This window comes from Diceros bicornis, unplaced genomic scaffold, assembly GCF_020826845.1.
Source record: "Diceros bicornis minor isolate mBicDic1 unplaced genomic scaffold, mDicBic1.mat.cur scaffold_55_ctg1, whole genome shotgun sequence".
Lineage (NCBI taxonomy): Eukaryota > Metazoa > Chordata > Mammalia > Perissodactyla > Rhinocerotidae > Diceros > Diceros bicornis.
The window spans coordinates 4189727-4211582 of record NW_026691429.1 but is presented as its reverse complement, the minus strand read 5'-3'; the positions used below and the strand labels follow the sequence as shown (position 1 = coordinate 4211582).

General features: G+C 47.2%; 1 long non-coding RNA gene across 1 annotated transcript; it reads right to left on the bottom strand.

The window, feature by feature from the left end:
- Positions 1 to 1091: 1091 nt before the first annotated feature.
- Positions 1092 to 20637, bottom strand: LOC131403152 (uncharacterized). Its single transcript, XR_009219238.1, has 4 exons — positions 20437 to 20637; positions 13502 to 13619; positions 1707 to 1883; positions 1092 to 1160 (listed from the first exon to the last, which is right to left on the bottom strand). It is a non-coding gene; the product is annotated as an uncharacterized LOC131403152 (long non-coding RNA).
- Positions 20638 to 21856: the final 1219 nt, after the last annotated feature.

Genomic DNA, 21856 nt, shown 5'->3' with positions numbered 1-21856 from the left:
ATAGAATTTTCAAATGTTCTCAAGGTCACAAGGCTAGTGACAGAGGCAGAATTTAAACACAGATGTGACCCATGGCAGAGTCTATGCTCTGTTCTGCCTCTCCTAGAGCCAGCGTCCATTACAAATTTCCAAGAATCCAGTAAAGCACATTTTCTGCATGCCAGTCAACATCAGTGCACAAAAAGTTGCCAGTCCTGATAATGTGTTGAAACCGTCATCTTTTACACATCGATATCCTTAGCCATGAGGTGGGCTGAAACAAGCCTTCTTTGATTGATATAATAAAGACAGTTTTGATCCAAAAGGGCAATTCAGGACATTTAATAAAAAAGCGGGATGGGAGTTGCATGCTCAGGGAGCTTTAGAAGTGCCCCCACCAGTCACTAGGAGTAACAGAGGAAGTCTTGTCAGTCTTTAGCACTTAGACTCATCCCAGTTGTCTGCTGATCTTCCTTTGCTGGTTCTACTAAAACACAACAACGATACTTATTCCACTTCCTGTGGACACCATGGGCCAGTTTTCCCACAGGCTTACTCTCCCTGTGGAAACCTAGTGACTAAAGACACAGTCACAACATAGATTAGATCCCAGAGTTTGGAGGGATGTCCATCCTCTGACTGCAAACCCACACAAACCTGCTCATAAGTTCTGGAATCCTCCTTTGGCTCATGTTTCCACTTTTCTCTGCTGTCCATGAGAATGCTATCCACTTTCTAATGCCCGGGACAATGCATTGTTCAGAATGTCCCCTCCTGGACAACTGGCCCTTCTGACATGAAGGGAGATGACTTGTCCACAGGCATCCTTCCTCTTCAGTTCTCCTTCCTTTAGCATCAGTAATCTCTAATCTTCCAGCACATTCATGCTGCCCCAGTTTCTTCTATGAGAGAAAAATAAATACTGCTCTTATCAGTTAATTTTGCACTAAGATATCAAAGATTCAAATTTCCACATCCCTCCTCCACTTCCCATTCCCTCTCCAATGGGTAGTACTTGCATTTTCAAAGAGGGCAATGCTTGACACAAGGGAACAGTACATCATGGAGAAGTGGTGTCTAAGAAGGGGAATTCTTCCAGGCATCTTCCGGGTGATCCATTCCAGTCACAAACACCGCTATTCCTGCATGTAGAGGTGTGTGTCACCTAAGCCTCCTGTAGGCTGGGAGGATTTCAGACTTACTTGATTTTCAGAATAAGCAGTTGATGACTCTAGCTAAATCTACTAGAAATGAGGTTGACTGATCTAGATCTCAGCCCAAAGGCATATGCATGCTGGTCACTCCCTCCACCCAGCCCTTACTTCTGTGTCCTCCCTTTGTCTTTGCACAGACACACATCGAGAGTCCGCTGTGTGCTCCCACTGTACAAATGTTCTGAACTCTAACCTGCATTTTCTGCCCTCAAACAGTCAGCAATAAGCAGCAGCAAAAAGTGTCACAAGACAGTAAATGACTAAGGACAAAACAACAAGTGTGTATAATAAGAGGTGCCCTAAGATTGCAGACAGGGCTAGACCCCAAAGGACTAGCATGATAGGAAAGGCCTCTTATATGAGGTAGGATAGGAGTATGTCTTAGAGATTTGAATAAGTGGAAAAGAACGGGTAGGCAAGATATAGTATCCAAATATGGCCATCTCAGTTCTTCCATTCCTTTACCACATGCAGCTCCTCTCTTCAGAGGAGGAGCCCATTTTCCATCCCCACCTTGTGACTGGCTTTAACCAACAGAATGAGATGGGAATGACATTTTGAGACTTCCAGTGGCACAGGCCTTAAAAGGACTAGTAGCTTCCACTTCTTCCCTCTTGGACCCCAGCTGCCATGTTGTGGGGAAGTCCAGGCTGGGCTACTGAATGATGAGAGTCCATGTGAAGAGAGGCCCTGGAAGATGAGAAGCCATCTTGGTCATTCCACATGAATAAGCCCAGCTGACACTCCATGGAGAAGAAGTACCCAGCAAGTCTTGCCCAAATTCCTGACTCATGGAATTGTGAAAAATAATGAACCGTTGTTGTTTTAAGCCACTAAGTTTTAGGGTGGTTAGTTAAACAGCAATAGATAACTGATTCAATGGGGATAAAGCGGAGTACACGAGCATTGAGATGCTTTCCACGTGAAAGGATGGCATAAATAAAATGAGAACGCATGCACATGGTATTTGGGGAGCCCTAAATTAAGTAAACCTATCTGGCTAGAGTGGACATTTCAGATTAGCAACTAGAAGAATACAGATTCATAAACTGGGCCCAGAGAACTTTAATGTGGGAAGGAGATCTTCAAGACTACTCATCAATGCCCTCTGTAGCAGATGCAGTCAGTGTCCTGTCCGGAGACCCTTGCCCTTATACTTCAGTGCGTACCAGCTCAATATCCAACCACCAGTACCTGCTTCTCATTGTCTGGGTGCTTTTTTTGGCCCCTGCAGCCCACTCTACCTATGCAACAGGCCAGAAGCGCTGGGGAAATAATGCCCATGAAGAGGAACCCTCAGGCAGTGACTAATGGGAACTGGGGTAGAAATACTCCAGCTCAGGTGGACTTACTCTAAGGCAGGTATTCTACACAGTTCCCCAGAGTTTTCTCAGTAGAATCAAATCCCAGTTGCCCACAATGGTAACTTGCTTTATAATGCACTTTAATGGCCACCTCCCTTTCCCTGTCTCTCAACCCCACTCTTTTGCTGGTGTTTCCTGAGATCACCTCCCAATAAACTGCTTGCTTTTGGGGAAACCCAAACTAAGATACTCTCATTTTACAATTAAGAAAAATAAAACCAAGATGCAGATTTGGGGTGAGTGCTGTAACAAAGTGAACAAAAATATGCAGTTTTTCAAACACAATAGAAATTTATTTCTCTCCATTAAGAGAGGGTGAGAGGGTAGACGCTGCTCTAGGAAGTCATCTTGCGAACCCAGGTCATAGGAGGAGCTTTGTCATCCTCAATTTGTGGCCCCCATTAGCATCATTCCCAGACAGCAAGAAAGAACAGGAAGGTGCAAGGATGAGATGACAATTACACCCACCACTTCTGCTTGCAATCCATTGGTGAGAACTTAGTCACATGGGCTATATGTAGCTGCAAGGGAGGCTGGGAAATGTAGTCCAACTGGGCAGCCATGTGCCCAGCAAAAAGAGAATAAATTGGTGAGAAGTAGCAGACAGGAGTCTCTGACACAGGAATATTAGGTGATTGCCCAAGTGCTTGCAGCTAGTTAGTGGGCAACTAGAACTATAAGCCTTCTGCCTACCATTTTTTTTCTTTCTACCCCCACTGTGGCAAGTCTCAAATGTCACGCTTAAGAGTCTGATATTCTGGGGCCAGCCCGGTGGCAGAGTTGTTAAGTTCATGTGCTCCGCTTCAGCAGCCACGGATTCACAGGCCCGGATCCCGGGTACAGACCTAATCACCACTTATTGAGCCATGCTTTGGCAGGCGTCCCACATATAAAATGGAGGAAGATGGGCACAGATGTTAGCTCAAGGCCAATCTTCCTCAGCAAAAAAAGGGGAGGATTGGCAACAGATGTTAGCACAAGGCTAATCTTCCTCACCAAAAAAAAAAAAAAAAAGCATCTGATAGTCTGCAGGATTCATCTCCCCTTATAAGAGAGCCAGCAAAGCAGAATAAGCCCTTGGAAACCCTCTCAAGTTCAGTCTACACGAGGGTGCTAGATTGGACTTTCTGGCCAAAGCAAATGGCATAGTCACTACTGCCCATGATCTTCCCCTTTAAGCAGAGCCAACCAGCCTCACTTGTAGCCCATGTTGCCCCTTGGTGAGTATTTTTTAAAACATAATAATGGCCCTCTTCCTCAAGGAACTTTACTGCCATACACCAGAACAGTGTCTTAAAAACCATACAAATCTACAATAACAGCAATGTGAAGGGTGCCCCTGGAGTCAGGTGAAGCTCGATCTGTCAGTAGTAATCACAACTCCTGGCCACGGGAGGGAGAGACAAGAACCATCAGACTGGCTGACATCCATGATGATCAGAGACATTTTACAGTCATCGTTGAAGAATCTGGACTTACTCTGTGGCTTGCAATTATCCACAGGCTAATAAGTGCTGAAGCTCTTTTTTTGTTTTTTTTTGAACCCCATATCAGGAATGGAGATGCTCACCCGGCATCATCACCCAGCAAAGCTTATTTAAATATTGAAGTAGAGGAAAATGAGAGCAGACAGGTTTATCTAAGTGAATCCTGCTTATCTCTTATATGCTGACCCATATTTTTCAAATTCAGTTTTTGACTAGATTTGGGTTTAAGCTGGTCATATATGTAGAACTTGTCTTTTTTTTTTAAAGAGCAATGGAAGCAAATGAATTGAAAGAATTTCTTCATTGGAAAAATTTGTTTAATAGCTCTGCCTTGTTTTCCTCTCTCAAATTAAAAAAATAAAATCCTTTAACCTCAATAGAGATAGCACTGAGTTTTTAAATCATTATTCTGCCCCTTGGCCATTCTTCAACTTTTCCCAAGATAGAAGGTATATTTCTTTCATAATTAGGTTGGAAATAAACAGGGTATGTGTTGCTTAAGTTATTGAACATCACCTTTGTAGAGATTTGAACTCTACAAAGTAAGGTGGTACTCTAGATTTTTTCCCCAACAATTTTCTGTTATGCACAGCAAACCTCCCTCCAAACGCAGACCTCAGGCTCATTTAAGAGACCATGTTGAAAATATGTGTCTAATCACCAAGAGGCCCACCATTTATCAGGATAATCTTTCCAAACTCATCAACTTTAATGGTATCCAGACGGCTTTTCTGGAGAGGGCTCATCAGTAAAAAAAAAATCTCAAAATTTCAGTGTTCTGTGGCTTTACTTACATAGTCAAAAACATAATCAGAGTTCCCTGCCTTCTTGCTTAATAGTCATTTTCTGCCCATATACTACCTTGAAAAATAGTCAAACAAATGTAAAGAAGATAAATATCAAGCATAAAAGAACCACAGCCTAAGGAGATGGGTTGTGTGCATAAAAATGAGTAACATCAGAGCTGCAGATTAAGAAATGGAATATGTTGGTGTTTAAAATTAGAATGGTTCCCAAAAGAATTGATAATGTTCCATTTAAGAAAAGAAATGTTTTCCAATCAGCCCACTGAATAGAGAAGTCTGAATCAAAGTCAGAAATTAATAAAAACGATGCAGACAGAGACCCCCCATCATAAAGAACAGAGACGATTTGTGTGCTTATAAAAGCCTGCAAGGCCCGGCGGTGTCCACAGTTCTAAGGGAAAAAAATATAATGAAATGCAAGAAGAAAATGTTAAAAACAGAAATGAATGTACCTGGTAGAAAAGCTATTGTCCTATTCTTGTGACACAATGACTTGTTTTCTGGAAAAATACTTCTTCAATTGAGCCCAGGCAAGCACTGCATTCAGTGTAAAGTCCTATATTTAGACCTGAAGTCTGAAGGGTGTGCCTGTATTTAAAGCTCACTGCTACCCCAGGCTCATTAGAGTACAAGGACAAGGCTCTATCATATTACTGCTTCGACACTATTCAGAACTTTGGGGTAGTTTACAGTGGCTTCAAGTACTTAGATTGTCAGCAGCGTAGGAAATAGAAAGTAGAATATTGAATAGGTGAGGTGTATACATCAGACATGAAGGAATGTATAGACAAAGATAAGAATCCTAGTGGAACAACCTATTATAGTGAAGTCCTGGCAGAACAATTCCAGGGTAAACACAGACTTCTAGTAAATAGAGCTGCATTGCACAGGTTGCAAAAATTAGAGCAATCTGAGTCTCATTCAAGATCAAATGGTTCCTTTCTAGACTTTATATGAGGAACAGGGCTCTGCTATGGGTGGCGGAAAGATAAAGGAAGATAATCAGAGCCATGAAATCTTTAGTGCAGAGACAGGGACAGCAAAGGAAAAGTGTCTAAATTCAAGTCCGTTTTGACAACAGGATAGCATCCTTCTGCAAGTGCTTCCTTGCAAATTCGGGCCAACCCAAGGTTTAGGCTGACATACCTGTGCTTTGTGGGAAGCTGCCAGGAGGCTGGGGGCCACTGGCTGGTGGGGGAAGGTAGGAAGGAGGAAGTGTGGTCAGGAGAAGGAATGGGGAGAAGTCGCTTAAGGACTATATCCAGCCAAAATAATCCACCCCTGTTTTCTGGTGAGAATTTGTTTTTTATGTATTCATTTTTGGAATAAATAATATCTGCGTGTAGGGAGAACAGCGAAAGGGACAGAAGCAATACAGCAAAGAGCTGGTCTCCCTCTCACCTACCTACCCGGTTCCCCTTCCAGTAGCAATCACCAAGACCCTTCCTTACCTTGTAAATATTTCCATTACACAAGTCCAGTCACTCAATTTCAATCCGTGATATCAAAGAAAAAAAGCTCCCCACCCCATCCAGTCGCTCCCCAACACCCACGTCTTTCCCTCCCCTTCAGGTTGTTCTTCGCTCAGTCCCCCTCTCCAGCAAGTCTGTTCATCTCAGGGTTTTTAATAGACGACCTGCCGACACTGTGATGACCCAGGCGTTTTTATTTTTTTTTTAAAGGGCAGGGTTATTACTTAATGATAACGACTTATTTTCACATTGTCGACTGCTGATGTTTAAAAGATAAGAAGACATTTGTCTGGGCGGACGCCTGAGGCCCTCGGACACCGGGAGACCCTGCCAAAACGTTTCCAAACTGAATAGTCACTGGGCTGCCAGATAATTCAGAAACTATTTGTATGAGCTGTTTATCAAATTATTAACCGCACAGATGATGTTTGGCTGAAGAGCAGCTGAATCCCCTCTCTGGCAGCCACGGAGACAAAGGTCTCCGGGAATAATCGGAGATGTGCATGGAATATTAAATTAATTTACTGCTCTTAATTCTTATGCAAATTCTGACCTCCGGTGGCGCCTACCAATTACTCCGCTCGCAGTGAAAGCGAAGGCGACAGTTTCTTTTCTTCTCTTTGCTTTTTTTTTTAACGACTCAAAAAAGGAAATATTTGCAATAAGCAGGCGGTAGGAGCATCGCGTAACTGGAATTATTTAATTGAATCGCCAAGTTTTCGGGGACGTCCGTAGAGGATAAAACCCCAGGACGCAGGGGAGAGGGCGGGAGGGGTGCGGAGGGCGGAGGAATTTGTTGGTTTGACTGCACACCTGTGGGCAGCGGGAAAACACAGCCAAGACCAGGGCCCCGTGCTGGCAAATGAAACGCTGGCCTGCAGGCGGCCGTGGGCCTTAGCGATGCTGCGAGGTCGGCGTTAGCGCCCGGCGGCCACCGACTCCCTGTAAGCGCTCCACGCTTCCGCAGCCCCGGGTCAGGCTTGGACGCACCACTGCGCTGCTTGCCTCCCCCGCTGCCTGCAAGGTCTCCATCTGAGCTCTGGCTGCCTTTCATTTATCTTTTAAGGGTGTTAACCCGTCTTTACAACGCCCGACCGGAAAAAACATAAAGATTTTATTCTTTGTTTGAAAAACCAAAGCACAACGCTGCGCACCCGTGTTCAAGTCCCAGCGACAGCCCGGGTGGGCCGAAACGCGATGTGTCTCCCGCGTGGAGAAGTGACACCCACTCTTTTCTCTGAATTGAGCAAACGCCCGGCTTTGTCTGCGCTTGTGGCTTAAACTCCGTGCGGTTTCTGCGCCCCGGTGGTGGGTTGTAAACTAGGGTCTCTGAGTCTTTCGTCATCTTTTTAATAAGGAAAACCAAATCGGGCGCTTAATGTCATCAGCCCCGGCTCGACCTCGCCGGGACCTCGGCAGCCCGATGCTGTCGCCAGCGGCCCCCGGCGCAGTCACAACGCGCCGCCTTTCAGCTCCTCGCGGCCCCCACAAAAGCCAGACAACAATATCAATTAATCATGCAGCCGGCAAACAAGATTTATCCCGCGACAAACAGCCCCACCGAGAGCCGCTCAATGGGCGTGATTAGCATGTGAAAAGGCGAGCAAAACTCCGCGCTTCAACAGCTAAAGAGCGATTTGATGGGGCTGGGATGGGGAAATTACTTGATTAGCGTCCGTGGGAGGAGAGCACGGTTACAGCCCCTCGGCCCGGAATCCGACGGGGGAAGAAAACTCGCTGGTAAACGTGGCGACATGGAGGGAGAGCGGGCGAGGGAGGGAAGCCCGGGGCCGCACTGCGGAGACGTGACCCCGGGTGGAGGCGGGAATAGAGAGCCAAGGGGATGACCTGCTGGCCACGGCCAAAGCCCGAGGCCGCAGCCCACAGGAGCCGCGACAGCTGGTTCTCACTGCTCTCACCTGGGGCTCCCAGGCCGGGACAGGGCGGACACAAGACTCCCCCACCCAGTGCTGGAGGTCGGACTTGAAGCGCTGCCCGGCTCTGGTCCGAAAGAGAGAGGGAGGCGTGTGTGGTGGAAGAGGCCCACCCGCGCCGGCCCTGGAGTCCCCTGCGGGCGCAGCCTCTGCCAGCTCTGGGGCTCCGACCCCGTGTCAGTCGCGATGCCCGCGGTGCAGCCGTTCCACGTCTGCGCGTCTGCAGTTCCACTGGCGCGGACAGAGAAGATTGAAGCCGGGCAAGACGTGTGTTCCGGCTCCTTTGAATTTAATCACCCTGTTCTGACTCCTCGAAAACTTGTCGTGTTTGGGCTTGGCGTTTGACAAAAAAATGGTTCCGTGGCTGCACCCATGGGGAGGGGTTGGGGAATTGGGAGGGAGCGCCCTGAGCTGGGGGGGGCGGGGGCGGGCTGGAGGCTCGCAGAGGCACTCGGGGCAGGAGCAGTGTGCCGCTCGGGGTGCGGGCGCGAGAGCCTTAGGGTAGGGACCTGGATGGAGCAGGCCCTGGGGCTCTCCCTGGGCTTGGGTGGGCAACCCCAGGCCTGCCTCGGATCAGGATACACAGGGCCAGAGCTGGCGGCTTGCGAGGCTGCTCTTCCCGGCCTCCTCCCAGACTCGAGGGCCGCTCTGAAGGCCCGCCGCCCAACCCGGCCCAGGGTTTGGTTGGGTATACTCGGGCCTCGTAGATGGCGCTACTACTTGGGGGAGAGAAGAATGGGCAAAACGCTAAGGGACAGCGTGGCTCAGGCTCCGCAGGGCAAGGCCAACTGGAGGGTGCAGGCACGCTCAGGCCTCCATCACCCCATCTTGGGCAGAGGCCCACGCCTTCCCCGCAAACCGCCGACACTGCTCCTGAGCTAAAGTCTGCGCCGACCCCAGAGAGAGAAATTTAGTTGCCCGCTCTCGGGCCGCCTGTAACCTCCCCTCTGGGCGCCTCCCCACACCCCCTGCTCCCTGGCTCCTCCCAGTGCGGGGGAAGGGGAAAGGCTCCCACCCTGTCCCCAAAGGCTCAGATGAACTCCCTCCGGGTCTCAGGACCCACTAAAAGGGTCCTTCCAGTTCACGCTTCGAGTCGAGTGCACAGGTGAGTCTCCGGTAGGCGGACCTCAATTTACCTGGGGGAGAGAATCTAATTCGGCCTTCGTGAAGTACGTTAACACAAATGTAATAAAGACTTCAACAGACAGGTTCGCCAAGGCCCCGCTCGTCTTCAGTTACCCTGCTCCTTGGCACAAATCAACCAAGCACCAAGGAGTCAAATCTTCTTTTATATCAAAGGGGGGGGGAGTGGATCGTCCCCATCGAGCTGAACAGTTGCCACCCAGTTGAACAGGGTGTCAATTAACAAACCGCTGCTCGTGGCCGACTTCAAAAAGGTTAATACTTTCTGAAACCTCTCTGTGGCGAGTGTGCGGCGAACAGGAGTTCGCCCCTCTCCTCCCTTTCTCCTTCGCCCTCTCCCTCTGGACTCCGCGCTGAAGCCACAATGAGGCTCCCTCCTCTTTCTGTCCCCAGTCAGACTCCGCGAGCCACGGCCCGGGCTAGGCGCCCGTGCAGAGGTCAGAGGGGCGCCGCGGCCGCAGGCCTGCAGGGCGCACCAGTAAGCAGGGCGCGGCAGCAGCGCAGCGCTCTAGCTAGGAACCCAAGACCCGCCAATGTGGAGAGCGCACACGCCGGCCGCAGAGCCCCAGACCCGCGGCCGTCTCCAAACGCGTGAGCCCTGCAGGCAGCGCGGCGGGACACACGGAAATCTGCGCCTTGCACACCCGCCCATCTTTCTCCGTGGGACACTAACGCGCCGTGTGGCCGGAAGCGCTTTCTCCCGGTGGCTGGGGCTGTGCATTTTCATTCCCAAGCCCAGTGGTTGAGTCATCTGTAAATTGGCGAGCGAAGGGGGCAGTGGCAGGAAACCGGGTAGCTGAATGCCTTTGCCTGCGGGGTGGCAGAGCCCTTCCCACCAATAGCGACGGCTCAGGGCTGGCTTTGTAGTTATTTTTACAGGTTCTGCCCGGTGCCCAACATATTGCCCTGAAAAGCAAGAGGCTGCTGCAATTTATTCCAATGGGCGGTTTTTAAGAAGCTGGCAATTTGAACCGGCTGGGTGTTATTTAGTGCAATATGAAATCAAATGATCCTATTTCTCAAATAACAGTGTCTGTGAGGAGACGTGAATCCTCTGAAAGGGTAATTGTCTGCTGATGGTGTTTTCTATTATACCCGATCTTGGCCTAAATGATGCGCGGCAGCAGGGCTGAGAGCGAGGGGTGAGATCAGTGCGCGAACTCGCGCTCTGGAGGCAGGAAAAGGCAGCCCCGCTCGCGTCTTGGCAAGTCGAATGAACAATGCCACCCAAAGCGCCACCAATTTGACATCATTTTGCAAGTGTCTGACATCATTAGACATGAGTGATCTTGTGCATAAGAGAATAAAACTAACTCTCCTTTCGAAACTATGCGTTTCGTTAGAGATTGGAGACTGCCATCACCCTCACTGTATCCTGGCGTCGTTCAGTCAGACAACAGATCGACGATAATCTGGAAAATAAAACCTACCTGGGCTCCCCTCTTGCCCCCATGTTAATATAGAGAATGCCAAGTCCTTCCGTCCAAGGACACACTTCTGTCTAGGATCTTTCCAGTCCTGTTTCTGGAACCCAAATTCAATTTCTGGGAAAGATATTGTATCCACGAGGCGCCCATTAGTTACGCGGCATGTGGCACCTTTTGGAGGAAAAAGTTGGCCCTGAGCTTTTAAATTGTCCTCTGTGGGCCCAGCCACTGTTTTGGGTGGAAACCAGATATAGGAGTTCAGCTTGTGTCTGAGAGAAGCACCGACGAGGAGCAAATTTAAGAAATGAGCTTAAGAACAGGGACAAAGGTGGCAGTCCGCGACCTGCGCGTCTGGCCTCGGGGCGTGTCGCTACCCGCGGTTCCAGCGCCAGCGCGCACACTACTGATATCTGGGGCTACCTGTCTGCAGAATTATTCCCGGTTGCAGAGATGGTCGCAGGCAACAGCCTTGCCCATAAACCCTTTTTACTTATTACTCAGGCACCTTGAGGGGAGTGACCTCCTCTTCACACTAGCCTTCCGGCCTGGACAGAAGCGGGTTCGGCATTCCGGAGAAAGGCACCTCCAGGACCACACCCGGACCAAGGACAAGACAAGGCTCTGAGCATTTCCTCCACCCCCACCACCCCTGCCCTTCAAACTTTTTTCCTAAGGGAGATTTTGTGTGTTCCGAATATCCTGGAATTGTAGGCACAGCCTACACCTTCCGCTAACTTGCAGCATTTCAGGCTGATCCTCCAAGAACGAATTAGTTGCTTGTTTCTGCTCTGGCTTGGCAAGTTTATTTTTATATTCTCTTTGGATATTTTGAGATTATATATGTATTTTTTCCCATACTGTGATCTCTGTTTACAAGTCCATTTGGTTGTTCATGATCTTTCCCCCTTCCTTGGCGTTACTTCCAAATATCTAGAGAAGCCGAGGAAGAAATGGTAATTCCTGCATATCCGAGGAACCCGGCCTAGGATCTTCTATCCCTTTCTCAGAGGGAGGTTCAGCCACCGCACCTGGAGCCCAGGCACCAGACACCAGGCACGCCATTCCTGGAGCTCTCTCGGACCTCTCTAGCTTAAGGAAAGCGGGTAGCCTGGGTTCAGTTCACGGCGTCCCCCCCAGGATGTCATTGCTCGGCTGAGCAGCTGTCCTCCTGCCAGGCCCGGGGCACCGCTGGACACCGGGCCTCCGGAGCCCGGGTGTGGCGCTCTCATTGTCACCCTCCCGCTCTGCATCTGAACAGCCCGGGCTGCAGTTTCCTAGGGTCTTCCGGGGACATCCTCGCCTCTCCTTGCTGAAAGTTAAGCCCTTTGATGCGATCATGAAGTAAGAGGTGACCCTCCCTCTGGCCCGCGAGTGGCCTCTCAGGGACCCCTCCGAGGCTGCCGCCCCCCGCGCAGACCGGGAGCTCTGCGTTGCAGCAAAAGCATCCACCTGCCTCTTTGGGACAGAACTGCGCCAAGGCGGCGGGGTACAGTGTGAGGGCAGCCGGCCCCTTTACCCACGAGGACCAGTGCGGGGCGCCACCTCCACACCTCTCCCAGAGGAAGGGGTGGACACGCCGGAGCCTGTCCTCGGCCCCTTAAGGAAAAGAGAGTGACAGCAAGGAGTCCCCCTAGTAACCCCAAAGGGGCTTAGATCGGCTCCCCGCGCCTCCTCCCCAATCAATCAAGCTGGGCACCCCGGAGACTCTGCGCCTCGAGTGTCGTTAGCGTCTCTCCGCCGTCCCGAGGCTCCAGGCTCTTGCGAGGCCTTATACTCCCGCTCCCCCCGCCGGGCGTGCCTGCCCCTGGGTTGGCATGGACCCCCCCGGACACGGGACAGGGCTGGGGTCCGTGGGCTGGGGAAGAGAAGGGGCTTGGGGTGGCTCGACCCGGCCGCCACATCCCCGCCTGCAGGGAAACCCTCTCCAAGTGCAGGCGCGAGGGGTTGGGGGCTGGGAGGAGACCCAGCGGGGCCAGGGCTCCCCTCTTCCCAGGGGTCTCGGGTCCCTGGAACTCTCTAAGCCCCTGTGGCGGAGAGACAGAGGATTCAAGGGAGAGCTCTTCCTTCGCCCGGGGCTGTTTCCCGGGCCCTACACCCCTTTGCAGGGGGAGGAGCCGGCCTCGCCCAGCTCTTCGGCTCAGACCCAAGCTGCCCGGTGCCCATACCTCCCCGCTCTGCTCTCCAAGCCACGCTTTCCTGCAACCCCCACGCCCGCCGCCCTGCCCTTCCGGGACCCACTGACCCTGGGGGCGCGGAGCGGCCGCCCGCGGAGCCTGGCCGGGCGCCGCGCGGAGGAGGAGCCCGCAGCCCAGACCCGCAGCGCGGCGCGGTCGGCCCTCGGCGAGGGAGCGCAGAGCTCCCTCCCCCACGCCCTATAAGTTAATCACACGAGACGTTAAATCATCAGGCCGCTCATTAATCATCACGCGAGTTATTGGGACTGAACGAGCCGCGCGTGTTTTGACAGCCCAGACCCGTTGGCGGGGTCGGGGTGTGTCTGGTTTGGGGGTTGAAGAGGGTGTCGAACCACTCTTGAGAAACACTGCGAGCCCCGAGCGGGCTGAGGGGGTCTCTTGCCTGGAAAAAAGATTCGCCAAAGTGCAGGCTGGGCGTCTGAGTTTGGTCCAGGGTTTGTCAAAATCCCAAACGCATCCCTCCCGGGACCCTTTCCTTACTATTTGGATTTTGATCACGACGCTTAAGACAGCCTGCGGCGTATCCGTCAACAGCATCTTAATTTGCAGTTTTTCCGGAGGGCGAATTTGACCCGAACTTGTGCATCTTCATTACCTACTGTGGACGGTGTGAAATTAATGCGTTTGAAATACAGATGAAATCATATCACTGAAGTCATTTCAAAGGACAACTTTTCCCCCGACTCAAATGGGCTGTGTGGTCTTTTCCATACTATAGATATGAAGAAAGGAAAATAAAGGATTTTTTTTTCAATTAAATCCTTAATTTGAGGTTTTCTTTTTTAAAATAATACATGTGTTTCACTTTAAAGTCGTTAGAAACTGGTTTTATTTTCTAGTTTTTTTCTTTTTCCTATTTCTATTAGATGGATTTTTCAAATGAATAAACAAATTAAATGAAAATTCATATGATTTGATTCCATACAATGGAAGAAGCAAGTGAAGTGCTGTAAAAAGTTGTCTTAGTGGCACAAGGAGAGTAATTAGTTCTCAGCATTTAGGATCTAACTCACCAGCAGAACAATGAACAAAAGAAAGAATATCTCCCCTCTGGTGGGGGTGGTGTAGATAGGAATCTGTTAACCAACTGTATTTTTTGTAAATATCCAGTATGAAATTAGTATCTGGAAGAAATGTAACTCCCAGATTAAGTCCTTTCCCTCTTTAGCATAAGCCAAGGCTAGTGTGTAGCAAGAGAAGGCCAGTTCCTGTTCTGGTAGGAAATGGCTGTGAATTTAGTGAAGCTGGCAAGCAAGTAGATTAAATCAAATTATTTCCCTTTTAAAAATATAACATAAAAACAAATGTCAACTCAAGACATGTTCAAATGCAGCTAAATTACATTTTACCTTTTTGACTAGAAAGTGTGATCAATCTAGTAAGCAAATAAGTACATAAATCTTGACCCTGTGGTTATATTTTATCACAGAATATGATCGATATTATTAAATGTGTCCAAGACCATTCTTGAGATATTTTCTCCCCTATTTATCTGTTGTCTGCATTTTTCTACCTTACTCACTAACACACAAAGAGATAGGTATCAAAAACTCAACATACACAAACACTGCTAGGTGAAATTCATAAATCCTAAAGAAGCTAGTGAAGGAGGAAAAAAGCCATAATATGAGGTGAATTTTTTTTTTTTTAAATAAACCAATGGAAAAAAATATCTTGGCTAGCTTTATCTGTGCCTAAGTATGTTCTGCAGTGGCAGGGACATTTGTTGACCTGACTGAGAGATGACTTTCTATCCCAGGAGCTCTTTCTAGTTAAAGTGGCCATTGGCAACTGCCTGCTAAAAATCCTATGTGAAGACTCTGTTTTAAAACTGGATACTTTCAGGCAGGCCCCGTGGCTTAGTGGTTAAGTGCACACGCTCCGCTACTGGCGGCCCGGGGTTCGGATCCTGGGCGCGCACCAAGGCACCGCTTGTCCAGCCATGCTGAGGCGGCGCCCCACATACAGCAACTAGAAGGATGTGCAACTATGGCATACAACTATCTGCTGGGGCTTTGGGGGGAAAAAGGAGGAGGAGGATTGGCAATAGATGTTAGCTCAGAGCCAGTCTTCCTCAGCAAAATGAGGAGGATTAGCACGGATGTTAGCTCAGGGCTGATCTTCCTCACACACACACACACACACACAAAACACTGGATGCTTTCGACATAACCTGCTCTATCCAGACAGCATGGATTGGTGAACTGGGCAGTTGTCTACTTCTGAAATGTAGAATGAGGATCAAGACCACATGAGATGCTTGTGAAAAAAATTAAAAACACAATGTTTTGTTGAATGGAGCCACCAAAAATGAGAAAAATTAATTCCTTCCATTCATTTGCCTATTTTTCATCATGATACTGCTTTTGCAGACATCATGCATTTGACTCTCATGGGAACACCAGAGGTCTGATTCCAGGAGATTTTAACCTCTCTCGCTCTGCTTGGGGAAGTTACACAACTTGTTCACGACAGAGCAAAAGTGAGAACCCCTGTTTTCTGACTCCCAGTCCAGTGCTCTTTCCAAACATCTGTTTAAGATAGCTAACACACACACTTCGAATTTTTCTCTTTTGAAAGCCCTCCCTCCATCACTCAGTAAAGCTAAGCGCTAGAATATTCTGCTAGAATATTCTGAACCTCTTTCAGAGTGTAACAAATATGGAAAGTACTCTTGACTGGGGCTCAGCTCAGACCCTAGTTTTAGCTCTGACCATGGACCAGTTACTCTGTAACTTGAGTTGGGTTCCCCCAGAAGCTGACATTGAGACAAAGATTCAAGGGCAAGTAAATTTTTCAGCGGTTGCTCTCAAGAAGCAACATAGAGGGAGCAGGGAAGAGAAACAAGGAAGGGAAGAGCAATAAACTGGGTTATCAGGCAAGTTACCATTGTTTGCAGCTGCAGCTTAATCCTGCTAGAGGAGCTCTGAGAGGCAAGGGAATTGTAGTACCCAACTCTTGTCAGTCATTGCTTGGCTATTAATTTCCCGTGGCTGGAGACCTGTCCCACAAGAGGCAGCAGAGGGCCGGCCCGTGGCTTAGCGGTTGAGTGCGCACACGCTGCTGCTGGCGGCCCGGGTTCGGATCCCGGGCGCGCACCCACTCACTGCTTGTCTGGCCACGCTGAGGCCACGTCCCACATACAGCAACTAGAAGGATGTGCAGCTATGACATACAACTATCTACTGGGGCTTTGGGGGGAAAACATAAAATAAATAAATAAATAAAAATTAAAAAAAAAAAAAAAAAGGAGGCAGCAGACTCTGGCCATCAGTGAAAGCCCTGAGGCAGAGTTGCAGGTGCTGGCAGTTGGATGGTGAGCCAGTGAGCATGGAAGTAGCGAGAGCCATTATATTTTCAAAAAATGTCCACAACTAAATTTCCCAGCCCATACGTTCTACAGTGTGGCTTGCCACTCTCCAATCAAGAGGTGGACTCTATTTCTCCACTCTCTTGAATCGGAGTGAGCCAATGACTGCTTTGACTAATAGAACACAGTGGAAGTGACACTGTACTGGCTCCAGGCATAGGCTCTAACTGGCCTAGCAGCCTCCATTTCCTGTTTCTTGGAATGCCGGCTCCCTCTCAGAACCCAACCACCTGCTGAGAGAACTGCCAACCAGCAGAGAGGGATCAGGTGGGCATGCTGGCCAACAGCCCCAGCTGAACTCCAAAGCCGATGGCCAGCATCAACCACCAGCCACGGAAGTAAGCCATCTTGGACATCCAGCCTAATTGAGCCTTCCGAAGACATCTGACTGTAACAATATAAGAGACCCTGTCGTGGTTAGTTTTATGTGTCAGCTTGGCTAGGCTATAGTACTCAGTTATTTAATCGAACACTAATCTAGATGTTGCTGGGAAAGTATTTTGTAGATGTAGGTAACATCTAAAGTCAGTTGACTTGAAGTAAGGAGATTATCCTCCATGAAGTGGGTGGGCCTCATCCAATCAATGAAGGCCTTTAAGAGCAAAAACTGAGGTTTCCTGGAGAAGAAGAAATTCTGCCTCAAGATTGCTGCATCAACGCCTGCTGAAGTTTCCAGCCAATTTTTTTAAAAAAAGAAAGATGGAAAGAAAAAAACCCATATATATATAATATATTTGTGTCTATATGTAGTTCTATTTCTCGGGAGAACCCTGACTGATACAGACCCGAAGCAAGAACCACCCAGCCGTGCCCAGTCAACCCATAGAACGATGAAAGGTAATAAAAATCATTTATTGTGCAACAACAGATAATCAGAACAGAATACAACATTGTCTGATATATCCTGCTTTTCAGGGCCTCAGGTTCATCATCTCTACAGTGAATATCTTTTCTAGATTTATCTTTTAGGTCTTTTTCAACTTTCTTCTTCTCAGAATCCCAAGACTCATTAATGAAATGGAATATTTTGCTGTCATTAAATTGATAATACATGTTTTACTAATACTGAAACAAGCAAAATATGAAATAATTAATAAAAAATGAAATAAGATAATATGGACCAATTACTAAACTATAAAAATTGGAGGACTTGAAGAGGTTATAGAGTTAATTAAATAGTTGGTAGGTTAAGGTGAAAGAGGCTTTATATCTGCTTTCTCTATAAGGTTGCTTAAATAAACCTTAAAATATTTCTGTGGTTTTATTATGAGGGAGATTTTATCTGACGCTTTTATAAAACACAATGACGCTGACCTTGTCTACAGGCTTTCCACAGAACAAGAGGTAATCATTTTCTTCAATGACGTAGCCAAAATATTCTGGAGATGTAGTTGACTATCTTATTGGAAATGACATGATGTCCAATTATTCTCCTACTCTTGGAATGCCCAGGTGCATTCTCTGAGATTTGAGAGGTCATGGGTAATCTTGTATTTCTGTTTCACGCCCATAGCAGATAATTTTTTCTCTTTTTGTCCTTTTTTTTTTTTGAGGAAGATTGGCCCTGCACTAACATCTGTTGCCAATCTTCCTCTTTTTCTTTCTTTCTTTTTTTTTCTCCCTAAAGCCCCAGTACATAGTTGTATATCATAGTTGTAGAGTTGTAGCTCTTCTATGTGGGACCTGTCTCAGCACGGCTTGATGAGTGGTGAGTAGGCCCGTGCCCAGGATCTGAACCGGCAAACCCCAGGCTGCTGAAGCTGAATGCGTGAACTTAACTGCTACCACCCAGCGGGCCCCTCTTTTTGTCCTTTTATTACCCAAAGATAATGATGTCATAATTTCCAACATGTCCATTGGAAATATACTCATAAAGAGAAATTCAGCTTTGAAATAGTCAAGGAAGCTTAAGAAAGGTAAGCGATTTAGAGAATGTTGGAGAAGGAATCTCACAGGGTGTTGAAAATGGAGACATGATAGAGAACTTTGCCTTCACGCTCTAGGATATCTTAGTTTCTCTATACACCTTTCAATATCCAGTTGGGCTGAGGCTCTTTCTTCATTTCATATCGTCAGTTCTAGACCACTGAATTATTTCATCTCCTCTACTTTTTACTTAAAATTCATTCCATTGATTTACAGTTCCTGCTCAGTGATGTAGGGAGCTGGAAAGACTGTTGCTCCCAATCTTGCAACAATAAAAGCCAGAAAATCAGCAAGTACTCTACAGTAGTTCCTCCTTATCCATGGTTTCAGTTACCCTCAGTCAACCTCAGTCTGAAAATATTAAATGGAAGATTCCAGAAATAAACAATTCATAAATTTTAAATTTCCCACCATACTGAGTAGCGTGATGAAGCCTCATGTTGTCCTGCTCTGTCCTGCTCTGGACGTGACTCATCCTCTTGTCCAGAGTATCCATACCATATATGCTACCCACCAGTTAGTCATTTGTTAGCTCTCAGGGTTATCAGATCGACTGTTGCAGTACTGCAGTGCTTGTGTTCACGCAACCCTTATTTTACTTACTAATGGCCCCAAAGCGCAAGACTAGTGATGCTGGCAATTTGAATATGCCAAAAAGAAGCTGTCAAGTGCTTCCTTTAAGTGAAAAGGTGAGAGTTCTCAACTTAGTAAGGAAAGAAAAAAAGTCATATGCTGAGGTTGCTAAGATCTACGGTAACTTTTATTACAATATATTGTTATAATTTTTCTATTTTATTATTAGTTATCATTAATCTCTTTCTGTGCCTAATTTATAAATTAAGCTTTATTATAGGTATGTATGTATAGGAAAAAACATAATATATATATAGGGTTTGGTACTATCCATGGTTTCAGGCATCCAATGGGGATCTTAGAACATGTCCCCCACAGATAAGGGGAGACAACTGTGTAATCAGCAAGTAAAAAAGTCATTTTCATGAACATATTGGAGTTGCTAATGTCACAAGGCAACAAACTGGCCCAAGACTTAAGCTCAGGGTTGCTCATGCCAATCTCATCCATCTTCCAGTTTCTGAGTGCGTCCACCTAGTTGTTCAACCCAAATCATGCAGGGGCAGTTGAACAGTTTCCTTTTGAGCAAGGTAGTAGATTACCATAGCACTGTAATAAATCTTGAAGTCAGTCTTCTCCAACTGTCTTGTTTTTTTAGAGTTGTTTTATCTATTCTAGGTCCTTTGCATTTCCATATGAATTTTAGAATTAGCTTGCCAATTTCTACAAAAAAGCCTGCTTGGATTCTGATTGGGATTCCATTGAATCTATAGATCCATCTGGGAGAACCGACATCTTAACAATGTTGAGTTCCTGAGCCATATTTCTCTCCACTTATTTAGATCTTTAGTTTCCTTCAGCAATATTCACAGTTTTCAGTGTACAGAACTTTCACATCTTCTGTCAGATTTATCCCTAAGTATTTTATATTTTTAATGCTATTATAAACAGAATTTTTAAAACTTTGATTTCCTATTGTTTGTTGCTGGTATAGAGAAATACAATCAATTTTTTATATTGATCTTTTATCCTACAACCTTAATAAGCTCACTTATTAGTTCTTAGCAAGGCGATAGAAACCAGAGGTCAGACACAGCCTGGTCTCCCTGCTCCCCTTTAGCCAGCTGAGAGGACATTTGTTATCTAGAGGACCATGAATTGGTTTCTATTTCTCCATCTGCTGTGGGACCTTGAACAAGAGAATCAAGCTCTCAGAGCCTCACGATAATAATGCTTACCTTGCCACACTATATCAGGACTGACGGGATCAGGTATTTTAAAGGCCTACCCAGGGCAAACACTCAGTACATGTCACTGCCCTTTGCCTTATATTCTAAGCTCCTTATGGAAACTTCTTTTGTGCCCCCAAATGCTAAACACCCTTTAGGCCCAGAGTAAGTGCTCAAAAAGGCCTTATTTGTTGAACTATCATGGAGTACTCAATTAAGGAGCCAAAGACTATGTTCTTAGCTAACGTATATGCTGTTTCTAAAGATAGCAGATTCTGTCAGAGTCCATTTCTCCTTGGTCCAACCCTGGAAGTTACCTTCACGGTTTCTGTTCAGCCAAGGGCAGCCTGCTTCTCTCTGCCTGAGGGTGTTCTGTGGTCCTAGGGTGCACTGGGAAGAGAGCATGGAAGATGAAAACCACTAGGGAGTTAAGACTCCAGGAGCAACTCTCCACTAATGAGTGATGGGACTACGTAGATAATAAAAACCCTACCTTCTCATCCCTCAATTCTGTTCTAGTCTACACAGGCCCTTCAAGGTCCCCGTTGAATTGAGCCACAGTTGCACACAGTGGTAACCTGCTGCTCAAGATGCCTTATATGTGCTTCCTCCCTTCCCTGTCTCTCATCCCCTCTTTCTCAACCACTTCCTGGGATCACCTCCTAAATAAACTAATTGTGCCCAGAAATCTTATCTTGAGGTCTGCTTTTGGGAATCAAACCAAGGCAGGTCAAAATGATCAAGCTAGTTAGTAGCAGATCTATAGGTAGAACCCAGGTCTTCTGACTCTAGACTATGTCCTTTAGTCTCACTGGATACGGGAGTAATACACGTGAAGCCATGATGACACGATGTTGAGTAGTATAAACCTGGACACTAATAGTGCAGTACTGAGTTGTCTCCTAAGAATGGTGTTATGAAGGACAGAGCTGACTGTCTGGTTCTAAGCAGCAACATAAACAGCTAATGATTGAAGGAGGGGCTCAGGTGCAGGTCACTGAAGCCAAGAAGGGATAATTTCTCTAAAATAATGGAATAGTAGTAGTATGGGGTATTAAAAAAATCTAATGGAAATTGGGGAGAGGGGATTTAAAGCAGAGGAGCACATCTGTGCATAAGAGTTAATGATGCAAGTTTTAAAAAGCCCAGAGGTATGTGTCAGCAGCATTTCCTGTACCACATGTTTCCATAAGCATGACACATGCACACATTTCATGAATGACCCACTAGTAGTACTGCAGTGGGGTGGTGCTGTGATATACCAGAAAGATGCCTACCCCCATGACATTATTAAGTCAATTAAAGAAAAACAAATAGAAGTCACTGCATTAAATGCCACCACTGTCAGTATCATAGTATATGAAATAAAAACAAGTCTATCCTTGGGCCGGCCCCGTGGCTTAGCAGTTAAGTGCACACGCTCCACTGCTGGCGGCCCGGGTTCGGATCCCGGGCTCGGATCCCAGGCACGCACCGACGCACCGCTTCTCCAGCCATGCTGAGGCCACGTCCCACATACAGCAACTAGAAGGACATGCAACTATGACATACAACTATCTACTGGGGCTTTGGGGGAAAAAAAAAAGGAGGAGGATTGGCAATGGATGTTAGCTCAGAGCCGGTCTTCCACAGCAGAAAAAGAGGAGGATGAGCGTGAATGTTAGCTCAAGGCTGATCTTCCTCACAAAAACAAAAAACAAAAAAAAAACAAGTCTATCCAGAGAGGACTGATTAAAT